The 27,095-nt window shown below is 44.2% G+C and overlaps 1 protein-coding gene across 1 annotated transcript in view; it reads left to right on the forward strand.

The window, feature by feature from the left end:
- Positions 1–5,239: 5,239 nt before the first annotated feature.
- Positions 5,240–27,095, forward strand: part of ptprea (protein tyrosine phosphatase receptor type Ea) — a 221,154-nt gene continuing 199,298 nt past the window's right edge. The window contains exon 1 of the mRNA XM_078223445.1: positions 5,240–5,313. The gene's annotated coding sequence lies outside the window, so the exon portion shown is untranslated. The remainder of the gene's footprint in view (positions 5,314–27,095) is intronic.

Below are 27,095 nucleotides of genomic sequence, written 5' to 3' on the forward strand. Positions count from 1 at the left end.
GATAATACAGATATGATGCTGGAATTCCCCCATCCTGCCCGTGACAGGAATTGTAGCAGGCGGGGGCGGGGCAGACCATGGAAAGGCCCATTGACCTCGGGCGGGATTCTCCGGTTTTTAGGCGAGCATGGCAGGAGAATCCTGCCGATGGTGTTAGCTTGTTCAATGGATCAGGATGTATTAAAAGAACTAAAGGGGAGATTTCGTGCCTGCGTTCACCACGAGCTGAAATGGTGACGTGTAAAACCCCGCGAGTGCTGGAAACCGAGAACCTCGCCGGTGAGATCTCGTTTTCTGATTTTTGCAGCCCAGGAGGTTTGGCAACCTCATTTCAATACATTAAAATATAATTCCTCCCCCTATATTGGCCTCCCACATTAGGAACTCCTGCTTCGCCAGAGTGACGTCACGTCCGTGAGGTTTACAACATGTTTTTAAAAACGAGAACCAGGGCGACTTCTGGGCAGGGACACAGGTAAGTATAACCCCGGAGGCGGGGGGTGGGGGGGCCTAGTAGATAGCTAGCTCCTTTAGGGGTGGGTTCCCCTTATCCATGGGGAGGTGTGGATTCTCAAGTGTGCGTGTGGGTTCAGTCTCCAAGCATGTGGGTGTCGTGAAGGGGTTCTTTTTTTATTGGAGATTGGGTGCTCTTTAAAAATGGGATCCCTGACGTTGCCAGCTTTTTCTGGCCCCTCCCTGCCAGTGTGACAACGTGAACCACGTCTCCATTTTTTTTGCGCAGAGTGCTGCACAATGCGGCAAGAAAAGCCGGCCATGCAGCTGACGAGCTACACACCGGTTTTCTCCCCTCATGATGTGGAGATGCCGGTGTTGGACAGAGGTAAACACAGTAAGAGTTTTAACAACACTAGGTTAAAGTCCAACAGGTTTATTTGGTAGCAAATGCCATTAGTTTTCGGAGCGCTGCTCCTTCGTCAGATGGAGTGGATATCTGCTCTCAAACAGGGCACACAGAGACACAAAATCAAGTTACAGAATACTGATTAGAATGCAAATCTTTACAGCTACATTTAAAGATACAGACAATGTGAGTGGAGGGAGCATTAGGCACAGGTTAAAGAAATGTGTATTGTCTCCAGACAGGACAGCCGGTGAGATTCTGCAAGTCCAGGAGGCAAGCTGTGTGGGTTACCGATAGTGTGACATGAACCCAAGATCCCGGTTTAGGCCGTCCTCATGTGTGCAGAATGTGGCTATCCGTTTCTGCTCAGCGACTCTGCGCTGTCATGTGTCGTTAAGGCCACTTTGGAGAACGCTTACCCAAAGATCAGAGGCTGAATGCCTCTGACAGTTCCAACGCGCCACAGTGAAAAACTGCACCGACCTCCTCAGAAGACAAACCCGGGACACGGTGGACAGAGCACCCTTCGTCGTCCAGTACTTCCCCGGAGCGGAGAAGCTACGGCATCTCCTCCGGAGCCTTCAACATGTCATTGATGAAGACGAACATCTCGCCAAGGCCATCCCCACACCTCCACTTCTTGCCTTCAAACAACCGCGCAACCTCAAACAGACCATTGTCCGCAGCAAACTACCCAGCCTTCAGGAGAACAGTGACTATGACACCACACAACCCTGCCACAGCAACCTCTGCAAGACGTGCTGGATCATTGACACGGATGCCATCATCTCACGTGAGAACACCATCTACCAGGTACACGGTACTTACTCTTGCAACTCGGCCAACGTTGTCTACCTGATATGCTGCATGAAAGGATGTCCCGAGGCATGGTACATTGGGGAAACCATGCAGACGCTACGACAACAGATGAATGTACACCACTCGACAATCACCAGGCAAGACTGTTCTCTTCCTGTGGGGGAGCACTTCAGCGGTCACGGGCATTCAGCCTCTGATCTTCGGGTAAGCGTTCTCCAAGGCGACCTTCACGACACACGACAGCGCAGAGTCGCTGAGCAGAAACTGATAGCCAAGTTCTGCACACATGAGGACGGCCTAAACCAGGATCTTGGGTTCATGTCACACTATCAGTAACCCCCACAGCTTGCCTCCTGGACTTGCAGAATCTCACCGGCTGTCCTGTCTGGAGACAATACACATTTCTTTCACCTGTGCCTAATGCTCCCTCCACTCACATTGTCTGTATCTTAAATGTAGCTGTAAAGATTCGCATTCTAATCAGTATTCTGTAACTTGATTTTGTGTCTCTGTGCCCTGTTCAAGAGCAGATTTCCACTCCATCTGACGAAGGAGCAGCGCTCCGAAAGCTAATGGCATTTGCTACCGAATAAACCTGTTGGACTTTAACCTAGTGTTGTTAAAACTCTTACTGTGTTTCTCCCCTCAGCCAGCACTCTTTATAAAAAAAAAACATAGAAACCCTACAGTACAGAAAGAGGCCATTCGGCCCATCGAGTCCGCACTGACCACAAACCCACCCAGGCCCTACCCCTACATATTTTACCCGCTAATCCCTCTAATCTACGCATCCCAGGACACTAAGGGATAATTTTGGCATGGCCAATCAACTTAACCCGCACATCTTTGCACATCTTGTGCAGAAACGGGAAATATCTGCCCTTAGGTTACCATTTTTTAAATGTAGTGCAGGTAGAATCGCTCCGAACACCGCTGAAGAAAAGTTAGCCCATTTCTGAAACAAGTGTTAGCCCCACTGTTGGCACAACCATGGCAAGAAGCTAATAAATTAACATGCCCCTCCGGCAAGCAGTGGAACAATTATTTTGTGAAATGGCTTCACAAGGACATGTGTCTGTGTGTAAACAGTTGAAAATTCAATAAAGCGGAGAGGTGTTACCTTCTTGAGCGATAAGGCAGGCACTCGTTGTGAGTCTAACAGCTGAAGTGTTGCTTTTGACAGCCTGGCCACCATCTGTTAGACTCGACACCTTTTCCAGTGACTTAATTCTTGAATGCTCCTGAACTGAATGTATTGCACGTAGCAGCTTTGGATAGCTTCTCCTTGAACACTGCCCCATTTATTTCCATGCGAGGCTGTCAGCTAAAGAGCAATTGACTATATTCAGCAGTCTCTGGCTCACAGGTCACAAGGATTTTGAATTTACCTGCTGAATGCTTTTTGTTTGGATTTTAGATGTTCCATTTCTACTCTCAAATGCAAATTCCCAGGCTCACAGCTCACAGCCATTGAACTGATTTCCACGGCATTTCTCTGTGAGAGTTAACACTTTCACCTGCTCTATTAGCATTTTCAACTGTCGGAGGAGATATTTAAAAATAGAATTAGCAATAGATTCCAGACGCACTGTGCCATTGGTCACCTCCTTGGTTGCAAATCAATATTTATGTGCATAAGTAAGAAGCTCAGAGGATTCTGCCAACTTTGATAGCAGCAGTCCAGTAGTGGCATTACTGAAGGAATTGGGATCTCTTCAATAGGAAGATTCACTTCAGTCATAAAGGAAACGATGATTGGAATTCTCCCATTTTGAGGCTAAGTGGCATGGGAACGTGAAGTGTTTCCCGCTCCAGAGGCTGATGGAAAAACACTCCAAACCTTCTGGCTCTGATCTCATTAATTATGCATCCGAGTGTTTTGTGCCATATTCCGTGGTGGGGCAGGCCTGACTGGCACGTAGACCGTCATTATGTCTGGATGCCATATTGAAAAGGCTCCCAACGTCACTGACTCCCTATTGAAGATAGACAGTGGACCTCTTGAAAATGAAGATGGATCACAGGGAACATTGAGGCTGGAGGATGGACCCCTCCCCCCCCCTCCCCCCAACCAGGACACCTAATCTGAAAGGACTTCCTCCAGGTGTACCCCTGACTCACTGCTGCGGTGTTCCAGGCTTGTGCGCTGCTGCCGTCCTAAACTACGGAGGCAGCCCCAGGCATTTTTCAGGTGAGTCTCACATCTGCGCGCCACGTTGTCCTAATTTTGTTTCACGCCAGTGTGTTTTCGCACCACCATTGCTGAGAATGTGGCACGGGGGATTGGGCCTTCATCTGTATTCCATTATTGGGATGCAAATGAGGTTCATACCGGCCTTTGATGAGTTTTCCCACCCACCATGGTGGGCATCGGTGGAAGATCCTGCCATAAATCCATATCGGCGTAAAACCAATTTTGGGCCTCTCTCCATATTCTCCCCACATTGGACTCGCAGACAGGGGCTTGGGAAAATTCTGCCCAATGTGTACTGCCTCCAGAAGCAGCTGCTTGTTTGTAATGGCTGATGGGGTGAGTGTTCACCTGACCCATAAACACAGGTGAGCAATATAGATCTCCTATTGCAGGCCTGTCGGTATCTCCTGTGTCCATCAGGGAACATTCAGATATAGAGTAGTGAACTCTGACTTTCTGATGGCTTATACGTGACTTACATTTCTCTGTGAGAGTGAACACTTTCACCTGTTCTATTCGCATTTTCAACGGTCGGAGGAGGTATTTAAAAATAGAATTAGCAATAGATTTATTTAACTCTGTGAGAGTATTTAACTCTGTGAGAGTTAACACTTTCATGTTGATGCTGTGTAGGCGACTCCATAATGTTAACAGAACAGATAGCACAACACCAAGATTATTACAAAGCACTTTATTTGAAGAAGTTGTGTCATATAAACAAAACGTGAGTTATGCAAAAAAACAAAATTCCTGGAAATGTTTGCATTAGGCATTGAAGTCATTGGCAATAACTTCCATTTATGTCGTACCTTTAGCATAACGTTTTGAGACACCTCATTGATGGCAAGCCAATGACAAGCCAGGAAAGATACGATTACGGGGGTTAAGGAGCTTTTTGTAGAATTGTAGCATGATACAGTGCAGAACGGGGCCATTCGACCCACTGTGCCCATGACAGCTCTTTGAAAGAACAATCTGATTGGACCCACTCACTTACCCTTTCCCCATCGCTCTGCAATTATTTCCTCTTCAAGTTTTTTTTTTGGGTTGAAATAGTATAATTGTTCAGATGAGAAATGCTTGCATGTCTCTTGTTTGTACCAGAAGTTACGTGATTTTGAAGTTATATCTGTGGAAAGTTAAATCACTTTTGTGTTGACTTGTGCTGTTACATAATTGATCTATTTACTGAGGATAGTGAATGAGTAATCTGGCTTGATGTCATTTGTCTTAGTGCAAAGCGTTGTGATCTGTTTGGTTGCAAATCCATATATACCATCACGTGTCAATGATTACGGTGTTTTTATTCTGAGTCATTTTCCATGCTGTCATCCGGAAATATAATCTTACCAAAATTTCTGCACACAGATTACTTGAGAAGACCAACGCTGATGAGGAAAAGGAGCAACCAGGACAAAGAATGTTGGAAGTAATTGAGGTGAGTGGTGTTCAAAGGTGCCTTTCAGTATCAAGCAATTGTGCCAAATTTAACTAGGAGTTATCATGTGAAAGACCACGGTAGGAATGGTAACGGGAAAAGAGTGAGGAAACGCCAGTTCTTTGCTTGGAAGTAGTGCAGCTTCAAAAATAAACCATCACTTCTGTGATCAGAGATTTGTCTTCAACTTTCTTAAGACAGTTTCATGATGAAGCTGTAACCGAATAGCCTTGAGGTCCCAGGACCTGCGCACTTCTGTTTTTAAGCATGATTATACCCAGCTAGGTCTCCCAGTAGCTACTGGAGTTGCACAAACTTATGAATAATGAAGAGTACACTGGTTCTTGTCAAATTTCATGACTGGAAAGTAACTTGGGGTGATTTTTCTTCTATGTAGAAGTCACTACATGAATGCAAGTGCTTGTGCTTGTGAGACAGCTTAAATGACTAAGTGATAAGAAAAGCGGGATTTGTGTTTCTAAATAAATTAATGTTGGAATGTTTGAGTTGAGATGCTGGCTGCTCGCTAAGCTGCCAATATGACTGAATAATATAGAATTCATGATCAATTTTGTTATGATGATGGAGGCAAAGAAACCATGGAACTACACACACAATATTGAACTTTAAAGAAGACCTGAGTTTTATTTTTTATGATGTGGAGATTCTGGCATTGGACTGGGGTAAGCACAGTAAGAAGTCTCACAACACCAGGTTAAAGTCCAACAGGTTTATTTGGTAGCAAATACCATAAGCTTTCGGAGCACAGCTCCTTCGTCAGATGGAGTGGATATCTGTTCTCAAACAGTGCAAACAGACACAGAAATCAAATTACAGAATACTGATTAGAATGCAAATCTCTACAGCCAGCCAGGTCTTAAATGTACAGACAATGTGGGTGGAGGGAGCATTCAACACAGGTTAAAGAGATGTGTATTGTCTCCAGACAGAACAGCTAGTGAGATTCTGCAAGTCCAGGAAGCAAGCTGTGGGGGTTACTGATAATGTGACATAAATCCAACATCCCGGTTTAGGCCGTCCTCATTTTATTTTTTAAACATGGACACAAATCCAAAGTGTATATGCAAGCCACTGGCTGGATGGCTGCAGGGTGATTTTCCATGGGACAATGAAGCCCCTTCCTGCTTCCAGACAAGGTACTCCTGAAAGCATCCAGAGACTGAACACCATCTCTGATAAAGACAAAGGGACATAATGGCCATCACATCTCAAGGAATCCTGTGAGTAATACCTAGATGGAATTGTGGATTCCGTTTTACACTTGGAATATATAAAGAATAGGTTAAAAGCCAGCTGAAAGAGGTGCCCTATTGTCTGTCTGTATGTACACTGAGCGGATAAGCAGCTGGATGTTTTACACATTGAAATTGTGTGACACCGTAATGGAAGCAGCCAGCAGTGCCCCTGCAAAATAGCCATTTTTGAAGGTATATCATCCCTTTCTGTCTCTGACTGTAGAAGTCAGCCCCAGTCAGCAAAAGGATCACAGCCAAACTACAGAGCTCAGGAATTGAAGAACTAACTATTCGCCTTCAAAGGTCAATTCTACTGGAACCTCAAAACTAACTATCCACCAACCAAAGTCAACTCTACTGCAATCCAGAATCATAATGGCCACACACTACTTCTTCATCTTCCCATGAGTTAAGGACTGTTTCACATACCTTTTTACTTATTTTTACTTTGGGCTCAATTCTCACTTCTAATCTGTCTACAGATATCTGCACGTGCTTTTCCATTTCTCTCTTTGCCCTTTTTAGCGGTTAATAAACTCACTTGATCCTAATTCAAGAAAGCTTGGCTAAGTTGGCTGCTTTTAGGAAAAGGTACCTATGGGAAAGGGAACCTTGCAGATTAACTCTTGTTACTACCAACAGAGCGGTCGGGGGGAGGGGTTGACAGGGAGCCAGTTCAACCCACCCAGTGCCGGATTTAGACTTGGTGAGGCCCTAAGCTATATAAAGCTTGGAGGCCCCTTGTTAAAAAGTTACACCAAAAGGTCTCACAAAGGTGCGTACCAAAACAGGACCTTGGGTCGCCACATTTGCATCACTTCCACATTTGCAACGCTCACATTTGCTTCACTTCCAGTGTTTTCCTCAGCTGAAATTCCAGACTCTGTTGGCTCAGTAGCAGAGGCACTAGGCTGTGGTTGTTTTGGACTTTGCTGATCACCTTGGGTTTGTGGATCCTTATCTGTTTCTGGAGTTAAGTAACTGTCAACTTTTGGTAATTTTTTGAGTTGCTCTTCAAGCTGGTGCTTTCTTTTTCTTTTCTGGTATCCGCTCTTAAATGTTCCCTTCATTGTAAACCTTCTGAAATTTTGTGAGGCCCCTGCGGATTGTGAGGCCCTAAGCTGTAGCTTGTTTAGCTTATGCCTAAATCAGGCACTGAACCCACCTCACAAAGGTTTGCAACAGTTTTGCAGGGGGCCAGGGGTATCCTGGGTGGACAGTGACAAACAGAAGGTCTCACCCGGGACATCACGGAGGGAGGTGTAGTAACAATTGTCTTGAACATTACATTTTTTAAAAATCTGATTATGACTCAGGACTGCATAAGGTTTGGTCAATGACGTTCACAGGACAAATTCATGGTGGCACATGCACCGTCCAGTTTGAATCCAAGTAATGGACAGGAAGATTCCAGATTGAGGAGTTGCTAATGAAAAGGGATAGTTTATCATGGTGTCTGGGAGATGGTTTAAATATTAAATACCCTGTGCCCTGCAAATTTTAAAGGCTATCAGGTCAGCCCTGGGCTTTGGCATGAAGTACCATTTTTACTGCAAAATGATATCTGCAGTCTACATGCACATTTGTGGCAGGATTTTACTGGATGCATCAACGAACGTGTACGGAGTACCTGCTGAAAGCAGGGATCCATTTTCTTTTCCGAGGGATCTTATTGAGAGAGGAAAAAAAGGCTGCCAACCTTAATTCTGTCATGGGCTATCTTTTGCTTTTTGGAAGCTGAGTTTTCGTTGGTGGGTAGGGAGGAAATGGGGTGATAATGTTTTCCGAAAGAGAGACAACGATAGAGAAGAACCAACAATTGACAATGTCAGCATGGGAGCAGGTCAGATATATTAATCAACAGTGGCAAATCTCACCTAAAGGGCAGCCATCCCTTGACTCAATTCATAGTTGGCACTTTGCAGAGTTTGTAAAGCACATCAAAATGTCTGGAAATCATGAATGAAGAGATCAGGAACACTGGAAAGGAGCTATCAAAATCTAGGTTGATTTGAGAATACATTTATTTTTCTACAAACTGTGCAAAAGGGTTCCAGATTACTATGAATGCTGAACTTGTCACCATCCATGAGGTAATGTTGCCTGCCATCTGAGTAGTCATCATGCAAATACAATTCAAATTTACAACAATAAATTACCCCACCCACCACCACAATGTAACAGGGAAAATAAAAGGGATGGTCCTTTTCTCCACTAGTTGCTGCACTCAGACATTCTTGGCACGGGTGGCTCCCAGGATTTGTTCCTGGTTGTGTAATTGGATGTCTGGCCATCTCCCCCTCCCTCTTTTTTTTCCCCTTTGCCCTCGGAATCAGAAGCAAAGGCAGCAAAGTGGATTGCATTGTGATCACCAGGCTTGTTCTTGAGCCCTGCACAGTTTCATGGCCAAAGTTTCTTCGATACAAATTCTTTGCAGCAGCCACCTCCTGAGGCAGTCCCACTGTGTTCCAGACATCTGTACAATTTAGCTACAAAAATAAGTGTTGGAACTATTCAACAGATCAGGCAGCATCTGTAGAGAGAGAAACAGATTTAATGTTTCAGGTGGATGAACAGTCAATATGGACCTGAAACGGTAAGTTTGTTTCTCTCCACAGATGCTGCCTGACCTGTTAAGTATTTCCAGCACTTTTTGTTTCTATCCCAGTCTTGCTTGACGTTTTTTCCTATTTCACTGCCTCTCAGGCAGCTAGGGATGGGCAACAAATGCTGGCCCAGCCAGCGACGCCCATGTCCCACGAATGAATAAAAAATGTAAGCTTATTCATTGAATTCAATGTTTAGTGAAAGTGACGTCAAGACTTGGAGACTAAGGACCAGTGGCCATTTGCCGAAATTATTAATTGATGCCCTGCATTCTCGTTATTTCTTCCTCCATGCTGTCTGAGAAGGACCTACTTTTGTTATAACAAACGATTTGGGTGTATCCTCCCAGAATTGGCTACAAGTAGACTCATTATGAATATCTGTTCTTGTTCTGGCAAACTTGTGGTTCTTCTCATGGATTACTTCTCTTTACTGCAAATCTCTTGTCTATTTATCAGCTTACTGTTCTACCCTGGAAAAACCTTCACCATTTTTCCACTATGCCACTAGCATTGTCCCAGAATGCCCCTTCTATCGCAATGACTGTAATTCCTCTTGGGTACATTTGCCATATGTTTTCGTGCTATGAAACTACTGACCTTAATTTTGGCAAATGGCCACTGGTCCTTAATCTCCAAGTCTTGACGTCACTTTCACTAAACATTGAATTCATTGAATAAGCTTACATTTTTTTATTCATTCGTGGGACATGGGTGTCACTGGCTGGCCAGCATTTGTTGCCCATCCCTAGTTGCCTGAGGGCAATTGAGGGTCAACCACATTGCTGTGGCTCTGGAGTTACATGTAGGCCAGACCAAGTAAGGACAGCAGATTTCCTTCCCTAAAGGACAATAATGAACCAGATGGGTTTTTTCCGACAATCAACAATGGTTTCATAGTCATCAGTAGATTCTTAATTCCAGATTTTTAAAATTGAATTCAAATTCCACCATCTGCCGTGGTGGGATTCGAACCCGGGTCCCCAAAACATTAGCTGAGTTTCTGGATTAATAGTGTGGCAATAATACCACTAGGCCATCACCATCCTTCCCCCTCTCCCCAATCACACATCATATGTGATTCATATACAGTAACATCTGATTATCAGAAAAGAAAGATTGTTCTTTAAAAAGCAATGTCACCTCAGGTTCCCCACCAAACAACACACCATCCTGATTTGCAGCTATATTGCCGTTCCTTCACTGTCGCAGGATCAGAATTCTGGAACTCCTTTCCTGACAGCACTGTGGGTATATGTACACCCCACGGACTGCAGCAGTTCAAAAACTGACTCCCTACCACATTCTCGAGGGCAATTAGGGCTGAGCAATAAATACTGGCCTTGCCAACAATGCCCACAAGCAAGGAAAGAGTAAAAAAAAGGCTGGATAGCAGACTGGAATAATTTTTTTTTTTCCTTATTGAAAAGGTTCACCTATTCTAAATAATGCACTTTGGTGCTGTATTTATAATATCTATTGATGAGAAACAGATGTGATAATATTCAACGTTACCAAGAAGATGAATCCAAAATTTAAGAAAATGCAGTGACAGCTTTTAACTTTCACAAGAACAATTCTTGTTCAAGGCATTTTGTTTTGAATTGATACCAAATATTTTCCTATATAAAAGAACACTTTATGTAAAAACAAAAAGGACGATTGTATGTTACTCCTACATGGGGTATTGGCAGTCGAGGGAGGTGTTGACTTGCTGATTTCTATTTGGAAGCATGCAGTAACAGGCTCTTAGGGAGTGGGTGTGGGTGATTAGACACTAATTGCATTGTTTGTAACAAGACTCAAAGAACTGTTTCTTTCCTCTTGCTGATGTTCACTGATGTTTCATTTTAGCTTCTTCAACAAACTGTGAGAAGTAATGTTTGAAAATGAAATAAAATATTAATTTGGTTTATCCGACAGATATAGTATTCTAGGCAAGAAAAGGTATGTGACCTGCATTATAGGGGGTACCATGCAGATACTGGTATAATATTGTATATTCACCAGTGCCTGACAGGAGCAATATGGCTACTGTAGGCGATGATTCTCTGGCATTGTGAATCATGGGTCATCAGATCATGAGAAAATGTGCCTTCAAAGCCTCGGGTCCTCTGCTCTGGCTCAGTTGTCGATCTCTGTTTCTGACCTCCTTGATGTATCCGAGGTCAGAGTGGGATTATTACACTTTTGGGCACCTGTGCCAGTATGTTTGATATTCATTGGAGATTTTTCCTGGGTGACAGTCACTGATATCCTATCCATCCCACTTGATTCCATCCCACTTGACCCATCAAATATGCAGCTCTCAACGCTTGGTGAGAGGGGGAAAAAAAATCAGAAATCATTTCCGGGGTCTTCCAGACCATTGCTCAATGATATGAACAGATCATCAGGATGGCACAGTGGTAAGCACTGCTGCCTCACAGCACCAGGGACCTGGGTTCAATTCTGGCCTCGGGTGACTGTCTGTCTGTGTGGAGTTTGCACGTTCTCCGCATGAGCACTTGAAATATCATAACATTCGACGATATGGTGCAAGTGCAGGAAAATGGGATTAGCGTTCCTTTAGTGGTAGTTATTGTCAGTGCAGACTTGATGGGCCAAAGGACCTTTCCTGTGCTGTATGATTCTGACCTCCATTTGCTCACCTGGATTTCTTTTTATTGATTCGGAAAATTTTGAAGATCTAGGGTAGTAAACTTTTACATCCCATTTGTTCCTTCCTAAAACAATGGAAAATTGAGATGAAATTTGGAGATTCAGACATTCACTGAGCCATATTTTACATTGGATGATGGAATGAGTCATTTACTGTCGTGACTATACATGACCCACCTGCAAGGAAGGCAATTAGCTACCCTGTAGTCACATCTGATTAAGAGGATTACTATTTCTGTTGTTTTTCTTGAATGTCCCAGTATTTTGGAGATAAAGCAGACTTTTATGGCACAGACTGTAACTGCAAAGCTGTGAGTAAACAAACAAACTTTGTTATTCCCAGAGAAACATTCAATAATCCTGTCTGGTCCCTGTCTAGTGCGGTGACAGCAATTTCCAAACTTGTGTTTCTTGTTGTTAATTATCTTGAAATATTCCATTGGATTACACTCATCCAAATGGCAAAGTCATGCACCTATGTGGCTGAAACATTGGGCAAACCACCCTCTAACCCTAAATAAGCACTCCTTTTTACTAGCTCATCCATTATTCAACTTACTATAAATGCATAAAATTCTTGTTCCTTCAACATAATTTGTGCTGTCAGAACTGTTTTATTATGTAGAGCAGTTCTAGGCTATAATTAACAGATTGCAAGACTTATTTTTCATGCCATCGTCTTGCCCCTCCTGTTCTTTCAAACACATTGATACCACAAGAAGGGGTTTCCCTTGAACACTGGGACCCTGATAGGGTCAGAAACTGCCCCTCCCTTCCGCACCCTCCAGCCCCCCAACCCACCGAATGTTGACGGAAAAAGTCACTTTCCCCAAGTTGGCCAATTGGGTGGCTCCAGGGTAGCTAATTGTTCAATTAAGATGACAGGAGGATTCTCAAGGTTGGGTTACAATAGGAGGTCTTCCAGCACTTTTCAGGCAAGAGAAGGAGACGGGATGCATCCATCTTCTGAAATTTTAAGTAAAAAATAGACTGATCAGCTACCATTGTGGGGAAGAACCTCCCTACAGGACGGCTGGTGGCTGCAGCTGTGGGCAAGCAGGCTGGTGTGACCTCAAAACCTGCCTTGCATGTTGGCACACCACCCCGCCCCCACCGGGTGGAGCTGGAGCTGCCCCCAGGCAGCTGACAGTAGTTCAGCACTCCTCCAGGGGCCCAGCAGCTGGCTAGGGAATTGTGGCCTGTCAGTGAGCCTGAGGTGGCCTTTGAATCAGGTTAATTGGCTACCGGCTACTGAAGGAAAGATGGTCCGGCTGCCTCCCATCCCATCTCTGGGAAACTGACCTGGGGTGGGATTGAATCAGCAAACTGGCACACCAGCGAGCAGAATGAATTCTCACGCAGAGCCATATGAATGGGTGGAGCTAAGCTTACAGGGAAAGATGCAGTTATCTATTATTTTAAAACAGTCAGTTTCCACCTGGATCTGAAAGAAGCAAGAGGTGCCACTCTCTGGAGGCTGCTCTTTGGGGCTGTCAGAAGAGGGCATTAAATCGTTATAGCGAGATTACAGATTAATGGTGGCATAGTGGTTAGCACTGCTGCTTCACAGCGCCAGGGACCCGGGTTCAATTCGCGGTTTGAGTCACTGCCTGTGTGGAGTTCTTAAGAATCCGAATGATTTTTGCAGAAATAGCTTCTATTTCGACTCTGAGAACAGGGGCTAAATTAGTAATGATGTCTATGTTACAGCTTCCTCATCAGCTACATGACAGTGATTACATCATTGCTTCAATTTTAGCACTCAGACACCGCGAGCTCTCCGTGAAATACTTCTGCTTTTTGTGAAGATGGTTTCAAGTTCCTGTCCCAGCAGTATCACCCAGTCAGTTATTGTGCAACCAAACAAAAAATATAAAATGTCAGCATTCAAGGGAACGCAAAGCTCCAAACCATGACAACAACTCTGTGCCAGGTGTGTTGGCATGGACACAAAAACAAATGGATCAGTGGAATGAAGATTTACCCAGAACTATGAGTGCAAATGTTTCACCTGTATTATATTCCAGTAGTAATAATATCCTCATGACTCACTGTACATATCCCCATTTACATGCCCACCGTAACATACACATATCATGGAAATGTTACAAATGAAATATTCCCACAAGGTGCATAATGTTAGGATATGTTCTTCCACTTGAGATATAGCCCTCACCTTGCATGTAACATGGCACACGATAAGTTACATAAATGTTTATTTTATGGAAATTCAGGAAATACTTCCGTCTGGATTGCCATGTGACCTTCAGCTGTTGTGAGGATCACTGGACACTCACTGGGAAAGGTACAGCAACCTGTGGGTGAAGTCTGTTTCCAATTGACAGTTATTCAAGAGATTGGAAGCAGTGGATGAAACAAAGTTGGGGATGTCCAGGAAAATAGTGGTGTTGTAAGTGTCGGGAAGAGGTGCACAAACAGAAATTGCAAGAGCGCAGACAGGATGGAAGAGAAAAAAGGTTGATAGATGGCGCTAAGCACAAGTGGAAGAAGATATAAGGAATGAAGCGTGGCGTACCGTATTTACGATTTTGTAGTGCCTTTCACATTTTCAGGATATCCTACAGAGCCTTTCAACCAATGATGTTCTTACGAAGTGCCGTCACTGATGTAACGTAAGCAAAAAGAGCAGCCAATTGGAACCGAGCACTGTCCCACATACAGCAATTAAGTAAAGTAATCTGTTTTGACATCTGGTTGAGGGGCGGCACGGTGGCACAGTGGTTTGCACTGTTGCCTCACAGCGCCAGGGACCCAGGTTCAATTCCCGGCTTGGGTCACTGTCTATGTGGAGTCTGCATGTTTTCCCCATGTCTGTGTGGGTTTCCTCCGGGTGCTCCAGTTTCCTCCCACAGTCCGAAAGATGTGCTGGTTAGGTGCATTGGCCATGCTAAATTCTCCCTCAGTATACCCGAACAGGCGCCGGAGTGTGACGACTAGGGGATTTTCACAGTGACTTCATTGCAAGGCTAATGTAAGCCTACTTGTGACATTAATAAATAAACTTGTTGGCCATAACATTGGAGAATGAAGTGTCATGGGACTTCTCAACTTCAGCTGGGAGGGCATTAAAGGTTTCTGTTTAACCTTTAACCTGAAAGACAGAATGATTGGCGCTGCACTTGGTTTACTCAGGCAGTCCGAGTTGCTTTTGTACATATGTTGTAGTCTGGAGCTATGGGTGGTAATGAATGAGGCTCCATCCAATGTTCTTTCCATTGCATAACTGAGCAGAAATCTCTCCTGCTCTTACCACCTACTATTGGCATATGTTGGAAGGTTTGAAGATTGATGATCAGCCTGTTTGGCTGCAGGTTATGAATGCACCTCCCTTGGCAATCCAGTCCTGCTGTGGGACTCAAACCCAGAGCATCTGGCTCTGAGGCTGGGACTCTATCCACTATGCCACAAGACTTCCCATCACTTCTTCTGAAGTGTCAGGCCTGGCCAAGTGGCCCACAGATGGAAGATATCATTGAACCAAGGCTGACTCATCCAGGGAGACAAATTGTTAATGGAGCAGAGCTCAGCTCATCTTTTCAAACAATAGGTGGTGATTCCCGTGTGGACTTGTTTAATTCTCCAGCCTAACATTAGTCTGGTTAACTTGTAAAGATCAACCAAGGAACTGAGTTCATGGCGCTCTTTTTATATATAGGATAGAATCCCTAAAGTACAGAAGGAAGCCATTCAGCCCATCGAACCAGCACTGATAACAATTCCACCAAGGCCCTATCCCCGTGACCCCATGTATTTACCCTTCTAATCCCCCTGACACTAAAGGGCAATTTAGCATGGCCAATCAATGGAATGTGGGAGGAAACCAAAGCACCCAGAGGAAACGCACGCAGACACGGGGAGGACATGCAAACTCCACAGAGACACTTGAGGCTGGAATTGAACCCAGGTGCTGTGAGGCAGCAGTGCTAACCACTATGCCCACTCAAGTGTTGTTAAGTATCGTAGAATTGAATTCCTACAGTGCAGAAGGAGACCATTCAGCCCATCAAGTCTGCACTGATTCTTAACCAGGCTTACCCAATAACCCCACACATTTACCTTGCTAATCCCACCTAAACTATACATCATGGGACACTAAGCATGGCCAATCAACCTAACCCGCACATCTTTGGATAGTGGGAGGAAACCCATGCAGGCACAGGGAGAATGCACAAACTCCATACAGACAGTCAGTCAAGGCCAGAATTGAACCCGGGTCCCTGGCTTTGAGGCAGCAGTGCTAACCATTGTGCCACCGTGCCGTCCTTAAGTGTCCTTTATTGTTTTTGGACAAAATGAGTGAATACTGGGGAAAACCTTTAATCTCTGTCAGGGTGACATTTCCCTGTCCTCCTTACTATCCTCCTTGACGCGGAGATCATGACATTCCAGCTCTTAGATGCTGTCATGTTTTTTGTTTTGCTGCGCCTTTCACTAATGTAGAAAACAAACCCTTACTGTTCTGAGAGGTTGCACTACTAAAACTCAGTTTTCACACAGCTGCTATCTGTTAATTTTGTCTAATACAGAATATCAACTTGTGAGTTCACATCAAGTGATGTTCCGAGAGAAAATCTGCTTTTGAACTTTGTATAAACTCTCAGTACTTCAGTTCTGGAAATAAGAATGTTCATTTATCACTTGACTTGACTTAAAATCCATGAGGATAGTGATTCATATTTTGTCATATTTTGCCCAGCAGTTGAAAGAAATGTCTTTATCTGTATGAAAGCGCAATGAAAATGTTTGAGAATTTGGAAGATTTAACATACCAATTTAATTCCGTTTCAACAACGTTTTCCCAGCAAACTGTGTAAACTTTGCACCATAGTTGATGGCTGTAAATGCATGGAGTGTCAACTGTGGCCTCGGTGTCCAGGAACAGCAGCCTTTGGGCAGATGCACAGTAGCTAAGGGAGGAACTGCATGATTTCAGGAAATGACTGTACTATCTTGATCTAGAATCCTCCTTTAACAAATATTTAGCAGCAACTATTAATGCAGCAACATAGCCATGTGGAAAATATAGTTTTCTGCTCAGATTATCAATTTGGATCCATCCTTTGTTGAAGTGTTTAAACTAGTGTGTGAATGTTACAGTCTAAAATTTCAACTCAAAGCTGACTCAGTCGTAGTGGTGATGTGTGGTTTATTGTAACGTTCTTGATGGAGGTGTCATATGGTGGTTTGTTTTTGGGCAATCTGTATCATTGAATTTAGTGATTAACTGTTTTCCTGCTGAGGAGAAGCAAATCATAGAATCTCTACAGTACAGAAGGAGGCCAGTCAGCCCATCGAGTCTGTACCGACCACAATCCCACCCAGGCCCTATTCCCATAACCCTCATTTACCCTGCTAATCCCCTGACCCTAGGATCAATTTAGCATAGCCAATCCACCTAACCCGCACATCTTGGGACTGTGGGAAGAAACCAGAGCACCCGGAAGAAGCCCACGTAGACACCGGGAGAACTTGCAAACTCCACACAGACAGTGACCCGAGGCCAGAATTGAACCTGGGACCCTAGCGCTGTGAGGCAGCAGTGCTAACCACTGTGCTACCATGCCGCCGTAAGTTAAGTAAATTCAACTCAGGAATTAATTTGTGTATTGAGTAATATTTAAGTATCAATGTATTTCAGTGCAAACGATAATAAACAGTATATGCAATTTTATTGTTTAAATCTTTCAGCTTTAAACTTTGTGGACGTTTGTGGTAATATTACTGGGCTAGTAATCCAAAAGTACCCGGTTAATGCTTGGGGACATGGGCTCAAATCCCACCATGGTAGCTGATGTAATTGGTTCAATGAAGAGTGCAGGAAGGCATGCCAGGAATAGCCATCATGCATACCTAAAAATCAGCTGTCAACCTGGTGAAGCTACAACACAGGACTATTTGCATGCCAAACAGTGAAAGTGGCATGCAATAGACAAAGTGAAGCAATCTCACAACCAATGAATCAGGTCTAAGCTCTGCAGTCCTGCTGCATCTAATCATGAAAGATAGTGGACAATTAAACAACTAACTGGAGGAGGAGACTACACAAATATCCTCATTCTCAATGCACAGCAGAGGAAAAGATGATGTTGAAGTATTTAGACTATCTTCAGCCAGGAGTGCCGAGTGGACGATCAGTCTCAACCTCTTCTGGAGGTTCCCAGTATCACAGAAGTCAGTTTTTATCTAATTCAATTCACTATTGATTTCAAGAAACTGCTGAATTCGCTGGAAGCTGCAAAGGCTATAGGCCCTAACAACATTATAGCAATAGCATCGAAGGACTTGTGCTTCAGAACTAGCTCTGCCCTTGGCCATAGTGTTCCCGCACTGCTACAACACTGGCACCTAACTGACAATATGGAAAATTACACATGTATGCCCTGTCCATAGAAAGGACAAATCCATTCCAGCTAATTACTGCCCCATGAGTCTACTCTTGATCATCAGCGAAGTGATAGACGGTGTTGCTAACAGCGTTATCAAGTGACACTTGCTCAGCAATTACCTGTTCACTGATGCTCAGTTTGGGTTCCACTAGGGTCACTCCGCTCATTACAACCTTAGTTCAAACATGGACGAAAGAGCTGAACTCAAGAGATGAGAGTGACTGCCCTTGACATCAAGGCAGTATTTGATAGAGTGTGGCAGCAAGGAGCTCTAGCTGAATGGGAATCGGGGGAAAACTCTCCACTGGTTGCAGTCATACTTGGCACAAAGGAAGATGGTTGTCCTTGTTGCAGGTCAATCATCTCAGTCCCAGGACATTGTTGCTGCCATTCTTCAGGGCAGTGTCCTAGGCCCAACCCTCTTCAGCTGCTTCTTCAATGACCTTTCCACCATAATAAGCTTGGGAGTGCGGGTTTTCATTGCTGATTGCATAATTTGTACCTCCTCAGATATTGAAGCAGTAAATGTGCATAAGCAACAATGTTCAGGCTTGGCAATAAACATTTGTGCCACACAAGTGCCAGGCAGTAACCATCTCTAACAAGAGAGAATCTAATCATCTCCCCATGACATTCAATGGCATTACCATTACTGAATTCCCCACTATCAACATCCTGGGGTTACCATTGACCAGAAGCTGAACTGGGCCAGCCATATAAATACTATGGCTCTAAGACCAAATCAGAAGCTGGTAATTCTGTGGTAAATAATTCACCTACTGACTCCCCAATGCCTGTCCATCATCTACAAGGCAGAAGCCAGTAGTGTGATGGAATACCACTTGTCTGGATGAGCTCCAACAACACTCAAGAAGCTGAACACCATCAAAGGTAAAGTAGCCCTATTGATTGGCACACCATCCACCACCCTAAACATTTACTCCCTCCACCACTGATACTGATTGGTAGCAGTGTGTACCATCTACAAGATGCACTGCAGCAACTCATCAAGGCTCCTTTGACAGCACTTTCCAAACCCGTGACCTCTACCACCTCGAAGAACAAGGGCAGATGCCTGGGAGCACCATCGCGTGCAAGTTCCTCTCCAAGTCATTCACCTGACTTGGAAATATATTGCTGTTTCTTCACTGTCTTGGGGTTAAAATCTTGGAACTCCCTTCTTAACAGCACTGTGGGTGTACCTACACCACTTTGACTGCGGTGGTTCAAGAAGGCAGCCTCATCACCACCTTCTCGAGGACAATTAGGGATGGGCAATAAATGCTGGCCATGCCAGCGATGCCCACATCCTGTGAATGAATACAAAGATACTATTTTGTGAAACTTCACATAATTGCCATTCGACAGCTCACTGCATGAAGCAAACAGTTGATTTCAGGAAGTCTTTGAAGACGATGGTTCAGAAGATTGGTGAATGTTAATGAAAGAGCCTCAGCGTGCAAAGGTTCAAAACGAAGACAGTGCAAGAGACCTTAGTAAACCAAAGCAGCTTAAGTAGTAAGTGTAACTCCTCGCAGCCAGCTCACCTGGCCAGCATTCAACAAATAATTTTGGAATTTTAGATGATAGAAGTATTTATTTCACATTTTGAATTGTAAAGAGTGGTGATGGTGTTGACGCATGCTTTTCAATGTGATTTTAAGTTTAGCCCAAGCCTCCGTAAGTATTTCATTAACGTGTCCAAGGAACTGAGCTGAGATTTTCTAAAATGTTGAGGGTTTAGACTTTTGCAGCCATGGGGGGGATTTTCTACTCCTGTTTGTTTTTGTGGCGGGGGGGGGGGGGGGGGTGGTGGGTGGGTGCAGGGAGTGGGGGGGGGGTGGTGGGCAGGGGGGGGGGTGGTGGGTGGGTGCAGGGAGTGGGGGGGGGGGTGGTGGGCAGGGGGGGGGGTGGTGGGTGGGTGCAGGGAGTGGGGGGGGGTGGTGGGCGGGGGGGGGTGGTGGGTGGGTGCAGGGAGTGGGGGGGGGGTGGTGGGTGGGTGGGTGCAGGGAGTGGGGGGGTGGGGTCAGGATTGGCGGTGGGAGCAGGAAATCCCACAGGAGTCCCAAAATATGCTTTATGCTGGGGGGATTTCTCATATCTCCTCCCCCCACCCCCACCCCCATTGACATAACAATGTTCAATGTCAGGATCTCTAGTTTAATGCATTTATGTCTACTAGTTTCCCCCCAACCCACCATGGGGTGGGCTCTGCCAGCATGACATTGTGGGACCCTCCCCTTTTTTAAACGAAATGGAAATAGCAAGTTTAACTCCTCATAGCCAGTTCACCTGACCAGCATTCAACTGTTTAAACAAATAATATTGGATTTTTCGATGATATTTAGAATATTTTTATCACATTTGAATTGTAGTCAGCAATAGCCCACCCCTAATTGTCCTCGAGATGCTGGTGGTGAGCCTGCCTTCTTGAACCACTGCAGTCAAAGTGGTGTAGGTACACCCACAGTGCTGTTAGGAAGGGAGTTCCAAGATTTTAAGCCCAAGAAATGAAGGAACAGCAACATATTTCCCAGTCAGGTGAATGACCTGCACGGGATCTTGCAGGTGGTGGCGTTCAAAGGCAGCTGCTGCCCTTGTTCTTCTAGGTGGTAGAGGTCACAGGTTTGGAATATGGCAGTTTGGCAGAGGAAGCCATCCTTGGGGCTGGTGGCTTTCATGCCACATTTCGTAACGGCTGGGGCACTTGCAAACAAAAAGAGAAAATTCCACCCAATGTCCTTCATGTATGCGCAGAAATGCTATTGACAATCAGAAACTCTGATAATCTATGCATGAGTTAAATATTATTGAGAATGTGTGCATTTTTAGTTGCTACTAATTTTAATGTTAAGTACACTTACAGCTCAATCACAGCTATAATCTGTTTTAATCCTTCTATTGTAGTCAGTCTATTGTCTGGCTCTGCCTAAATCTGCGTATACTCAGCAGATGATCTCCTATCCCAATGAGATGGACTCCCTGTTAAAATAACTTTGTCAGGCCTGAATGCATTATGACTTTATGGTTTAGAAATCTCTCTTTTAAGTTCACTTTGCCTTGCAATACAGTTTTAGCATTGGTGTGAAATGTATACACAGTAAGAAGTTTAACTACACCAGGTTAAAGTCCAACAGGTTTATTTGGTAGCAAAAGCCACACAAGCTTTCGGAGCTCCAAGCCCCTTCTTCAGGTGCCCAAACCAGCACCACCAACTGCCACAGATGTTGACACTGAGTCCAAATCTGCATCCTCTGCACCGGTGGAGATGGAGCCTCCTCCTGTTACCAACACAGCAAGCCCCTGCAGCCACTGTGTACACCCCAGACACACTTGATGTCATCCACCATGTGGGCAAAAACCAAGTGCATCCCAAGCACAGTCAACTGGTGTAATTATATGCTTGCAGTGGCTGAGTAGACCAAACACCAAGCTCAAGCACTATGTACTGACTTCGGTGTATATATTGTGCCTTTTTTTAATGGGGGAGGACATGGTAAGATGCACATTTGGGCTTTGGGTCAGGTCTTCTGGCCCAAGCTCATGTTCTGTGCGAGTTAAATATTCAATGTTCTATTACTGCATTCAACATTGTTCTTTGCATGCGAGTATGGATTGTCTAAACTAAAATGAGGAAGATGTAGAATGTGTACTTTAGTGTATATTGCCATGACTTGTACACAGAAGCGATCTGTCAGTAGTAGGGGAGTTCTCATCAGTGGGACTGCAAGGCATGCAAGTGCTGTTGAAGATCTTATAATAAACTTTTTAAGTTGCTGTCCTTTGTCATTATTCCTACACAACCCAGCAACTTTACACTGACAATGGTGTTGGAAAACCATTTGTTACTCTGAGGAACAGTAACACTGGCCTGGCTTGTGGTAGCAGGATTGCAGTCAGTCAGGTATAGAAGGACTGAGAAGGTGAAGACAGATAGAAGCCTGGAGGGAGCAAAGTCTGCCCTAGGCTGTATGATGGGATGCAGAGGGATTACTCTGTAATAAGTTAAGTGAGATGACTCACTGAGGTGGAATAACATTGCATGTTCTTTTTTTTGTACATTATATGATTGTTATTTTCATTCCTGAGATGTGAATGTTGTTGGCAAGTGCAAAATTTGTTGCACATTCCTAATTATCCTTGAGAAGGAGGTGGCGAGCCACCTTTTTAGATTGTCACAGTCTATGTGGTGTCGGTGCTGTATGCACATAGTGCTGGTGGAAGTTTGATCCAGCAACAGTGAAGGAACAGCGATAGATTTCCAAGTCAGGATCTTGCATGCCTTGGAGGGGAGCTTGCAGGTGCTCGAGTTCCCTTGTGTCCCTTTTTATACTTTGATGGATTGGGGGCATTGCTGGCAAGGCCAGCATTTGTTGCCCTTCCCTAATTGCCTCTTGAGAAGGTGGTGAAGCTAGTGCAGTCCATCTGGCACAGGCACACTCACAATGCTGCTAAAACGGGAGTTCCGGCAACAGTGAAGGAAAGCAAGTTAGTTCAAAGTTAAGATGGTGTGTGGTGTGGAGGGAACGATATGTTGAGCACCAATAGCACAAACAAAAGTAATCAATATCCTGGTTCAAATGCTTCTTGCTTCCCACCATGTTGGGAGAATGGGCAGATTGTGATGTCTTTTCTCTCTACTCTCCCTGTGTCTTGAAATCCATGTAACAAATCTCTTTAAGTGAGTCCTTTAATCCTCGGTAGCCTGGGGTCTTGCTGTTCTGATGTTTCCATGGTGCTTTGATCTCGTTATTTAATTTATCAATAGGCTTGGAACTGTGGTCACAACCTGAACAGGACATTCTCAACACCTAAACAGCCCTTTTTCCTGTATAACCATTTACCAAACTTGATCATCTGCATCTTCATTTATTTGTAGCTCCAAAGTCGATTGATCTATACATATCAAAGTATGTCTTTTGATCACAACAAGTAGCATGGTTCTAACATCTGTCCCTACCTTCCCTTGGCTACTCTCACTATCCGTTCACACCACCAATTCCCTATTACAGCATAACTTCGATTTAACTAAAGTCACACAGGCAACAACTCGCACATCAATAATTAACCTTTCATCAACCAGGAGCTCATACAAAATACATACAAAAGGAATTCATAGCAGAAAGAGCAAAAAGTATATAAAGGTTCACATTTCCCACACACAGCACAATCTCCAGCCTCTGATCTGCCTCTATGGCTCATCCAGTTCAATTTTTGATCAATGGTAATGCCCAAGATGTTGATCGTGGGGTTTCAGCAATTGTACTATTCACTTTGTTGAATGTCAAGGCAAATGATTAGATTCCCTCTTGTTGAAGATGGTCATTGCTGGGTATTTGTGTGGTGCAAATGTTCTTGCAAGTATCTAGTTCATAACTAATAAGCTTTCAAACATAACTTTTAGTTTAAGGAATTAAACTTTTAACAGTAGAAAACGGGGGCACCTGGTTAAGAAACTGATGCCCCTTAAAAGTCACTATCATATCTGCTTCCACTACCTCCCCCGGCAGTGAGTTGCAGGCACCCACCACCCTCTGTGTAAAAAAACTTGCCTCGTTCACCTCCTTTAAACCTTGCCCCTCGCACCTTAAACCTATGCCCCCTAGTAATTGACTCTTACACCCTGGGAAAAAGCTTCTGAGTATCCACTCTGTCCATGCCCCTCATAATCTTATAGACTTCTATCAGGTCGTCGTTCCGGTGAGGACAAACCAAGTTTTTCTAACCTCCCCTCATAGCTAATGCCCTCCATACCAGGCAACATCCTGACAAATCTTTTCTGTACCCTGTCCAAAGCTTTCACATCCTTCTGGTAGCGTGGCGACCAGAATTGAACACTATACTCCAAGTGCGGCCTAACTAAGGTTCTATAAAGCTGCAACATGACTTGCCAATTTTTAAACTCAATGCCCCTGCGATGAAGGCAAGCATGCCGTATGCCTTCTTAACTACCTTCTCCACCTGCATTACTACTTTCAGTGACCTGTGTACCTGTACACCCAGATCCCTTTGCCTAACAGTACTCTTAAGGGTTCTGCCATTTACTGTATATTTCCTATCTGTATTAGACCTTCCAAAATGCATTACCTCACATTTGTCCGGATTAAACTCCATCTGCCATCTCTCCATCCAAGTCTCCAACCAATCTATATCATGCTGTATCCTCTGACGATCCTCATCGCTATCCGCAAATCCACCAACCTTTGTGTTGTCTGCAAACTTGCTAATCAAACCAGTTACATTTTCCTCCAAAACATTTATATATCTATCTATATATATATTGCAAACAGCAAAGGTCCTAGCACTGAGGAACGCCACTTGTCACAGCCCTCCATTCAGAAACACAGCCTTCCACTGCTACCCTCTGTCTTCTATGACCGAGTAAGAAGTCTCACAAAATTTTTTAACTCAATTTTTGTAAATTGAATTTATGTCCTTATATGCCCTGTTTGTGAACAGAACTCCCACTTACCTGACGAAGGAGCAGCGCTCCAAAAGCTAGTGGCTTGTGCTACCAAATAAACCTGTTGGACTTTAACCTGGTGTTGTGAGACTTCTTACTGTGTTTACCCCAGTCCAACGCTGGCATTTCCACTTCTATGACCGAATCAGTTCTTGCCAGCACCTTGCCAGCTCACCTCTGATCCCATGCGACTTCACCTTCTGCACCAGTCTGCCATGTGGGACCTTGTCAAAGGCCTTACTGAAGGCCATGTAGACAACATCCACTGCCCTACCCTCATCAATCATCTTCGTCACTTCCTTGAAAAACTCAATCAATTTAGTGAGACACAACCTCCCCTTCACAAAACCATGTTGCCTCTCGCTTATGCGTCCACTTATTTCCAAGTGGGAGTAATTCCTGAATCAAAGAATCCTCTCCAATAATTTCCCTACCACTGATGGAAGGCTCACCGGCCTGTAATTACCTGGATTATTCTTGCTAACCTTCTTAAACAAAGGAACAACATTGGCTATTCTCTGGGACCTCCCCTGTAGCCAGTGAGGATACAAAGATTTCTCTCAAGGCCCCAGCAGTTTCCTCCCTTGCCTCGCTCAGTATTCTGGGGTATATCCCATCATGCCCTGGGGACTTGTCTACCTTAATGTTTCTCAAGAACCCCACTACTACCTTTTAGATCTCAACATGACTCAAACTATCTACACACCCTTTCCCAGACTCATCATCTATCACGTCCTTCTCTTTGGTGTTAATGGACAAGTGGGGGATATGCTGGGGCCATGAGGTTGCAGATTGCAGACTCTTTACTTACCCGAATACTAGTGCTCCAAAAAGGGAATGTGGCTTCTGCTGTTGTCTCTGAGATTTCCTTTGCTGAATGAGTTTGGGTGGCCCCTCCCCAAACATTCGAGCAAGATGAGTGTTTTTTTTCTTGGAAACAAGGGTTCCAACCCTGATCAGATGTTTTGGGCCCATAAAATTCCAAGTGACCTTACTTAACTAAAGAACTGGAGACATAACACCACAGTTATTCCAGCAAAGGATACATTAGTCATGTGGTTTCACAGAATCAAGGCAGCTAATTAGCATTTTTATCTGGGAACAGGTGGTATGTGTGCACTGGAGCGGGTCCAGCGGAGATTCACACGGATGATCCCAGGAATGGTAGGCCTGACATACGATGAACGTCTGAGGATCGTGGGATTATATTCATTGGAGTTTAGGAGGTTGAGGGGAGATCTGATAGAAACTTACAAGATAATGAACGGCTTAGATAGGATGGACGTAGGGAAGTTGTTTCCATTAACAGGGGAGACTAGGACGCGGGGGCACAGCCTTAGAATAAAAGGGAGTCACTTTAGAACAGAGATGAGGAGAAATTTCTTCAGCCAGAGAGTGGTGGGTCTGTGGAATTCATTGCCACAGAGGGCTGTGGAGGCCGAGACGTTGAGCGTCTTCAAGACAGAAATTGATAAATTCTTGATTTCTCGAGGAATTAAGGGCTATGGGGAGAGAGCGGGTAAATGGAGTTGAAATCAACCATGATTGAATGGTGGAGTGGACTCGATGGGCCGAATGGCCTTACTTCCGCTCCTATGTCTTATGGTCTTATGGTCTTAAATTGCCACAGAGATGGGTGGATTTTAGTGAGATTCTTTGTTTTGAGTTTATGCCTGTGAATTCAATTAGAACATTACTATGTTTCCAAACATCAACCAGTCTTGCCTGTTGGCTAAGAGACTGTCTGCTTTTGGTCATATATGGCTTGTAGCACCTTGGAAGGTAGGGAGGTAAAGCCAGAACTCCATCTTAAGTGGAGAAAATGCTAGATCTGTCACCCATGATACAGCCTGCAATTGGGAGTTGATATGCAGTTGGTGAGAGATTTAAATGACTGGAAGATTTGTTTAGCTGGAAGCTTAAAAAAAAATTCTGCAGTACTCAATCAAAGGTAGTTCACCTGGTTGAAGTTGGAGTTCTGACAGGAATTAGCTTGGTTGCAGTTTCAAACCATAGCGGTGGGCTGTTGGAAACTAAAGGGTGTTTCAGATGTTGTTAACCACTGCACAAGAGCCACATGTTGGAGAAGTGGATTCCAAAGTCATGAAGTTGGTAAAGAAAAAGATGGAGGGTCGCATAGCAAATAACTAACGGAAGAACCCCCATGAAATCTTGCATCCTGGACAATAGGTTGAACACTGAGTGAAATCAGAGTGAATTTAAGAGAGTTGTGATATGCTTTTCAGTTGGTCACAGGAAAAAGGAATGAACTTTAAAGATTTCATGAAATAAAGGAACCCTTGGGGTGGGGAAATTTTTAAAAAACTGTATTTATAACATTGGTCTTTATAAGCTTTAGTATCAAGTTAATAATGTTTGCTTTGTTTAA

This window comes from Mustelus asterias, chromosome 11 (genome assembly GCF_964213995.1).
Source record: "Mustelus asterias chromosome 11, sMusAst1.hap1.1, whole genome shotgun sequence".
NCBI classification, from domain to species: domain Eukaryota; kingdom Metazoa; phylum Chordata; class Chondrichthyes; order Carcharhiniformes; family Triakidae; genus Mustelus; species Mustelus asterias.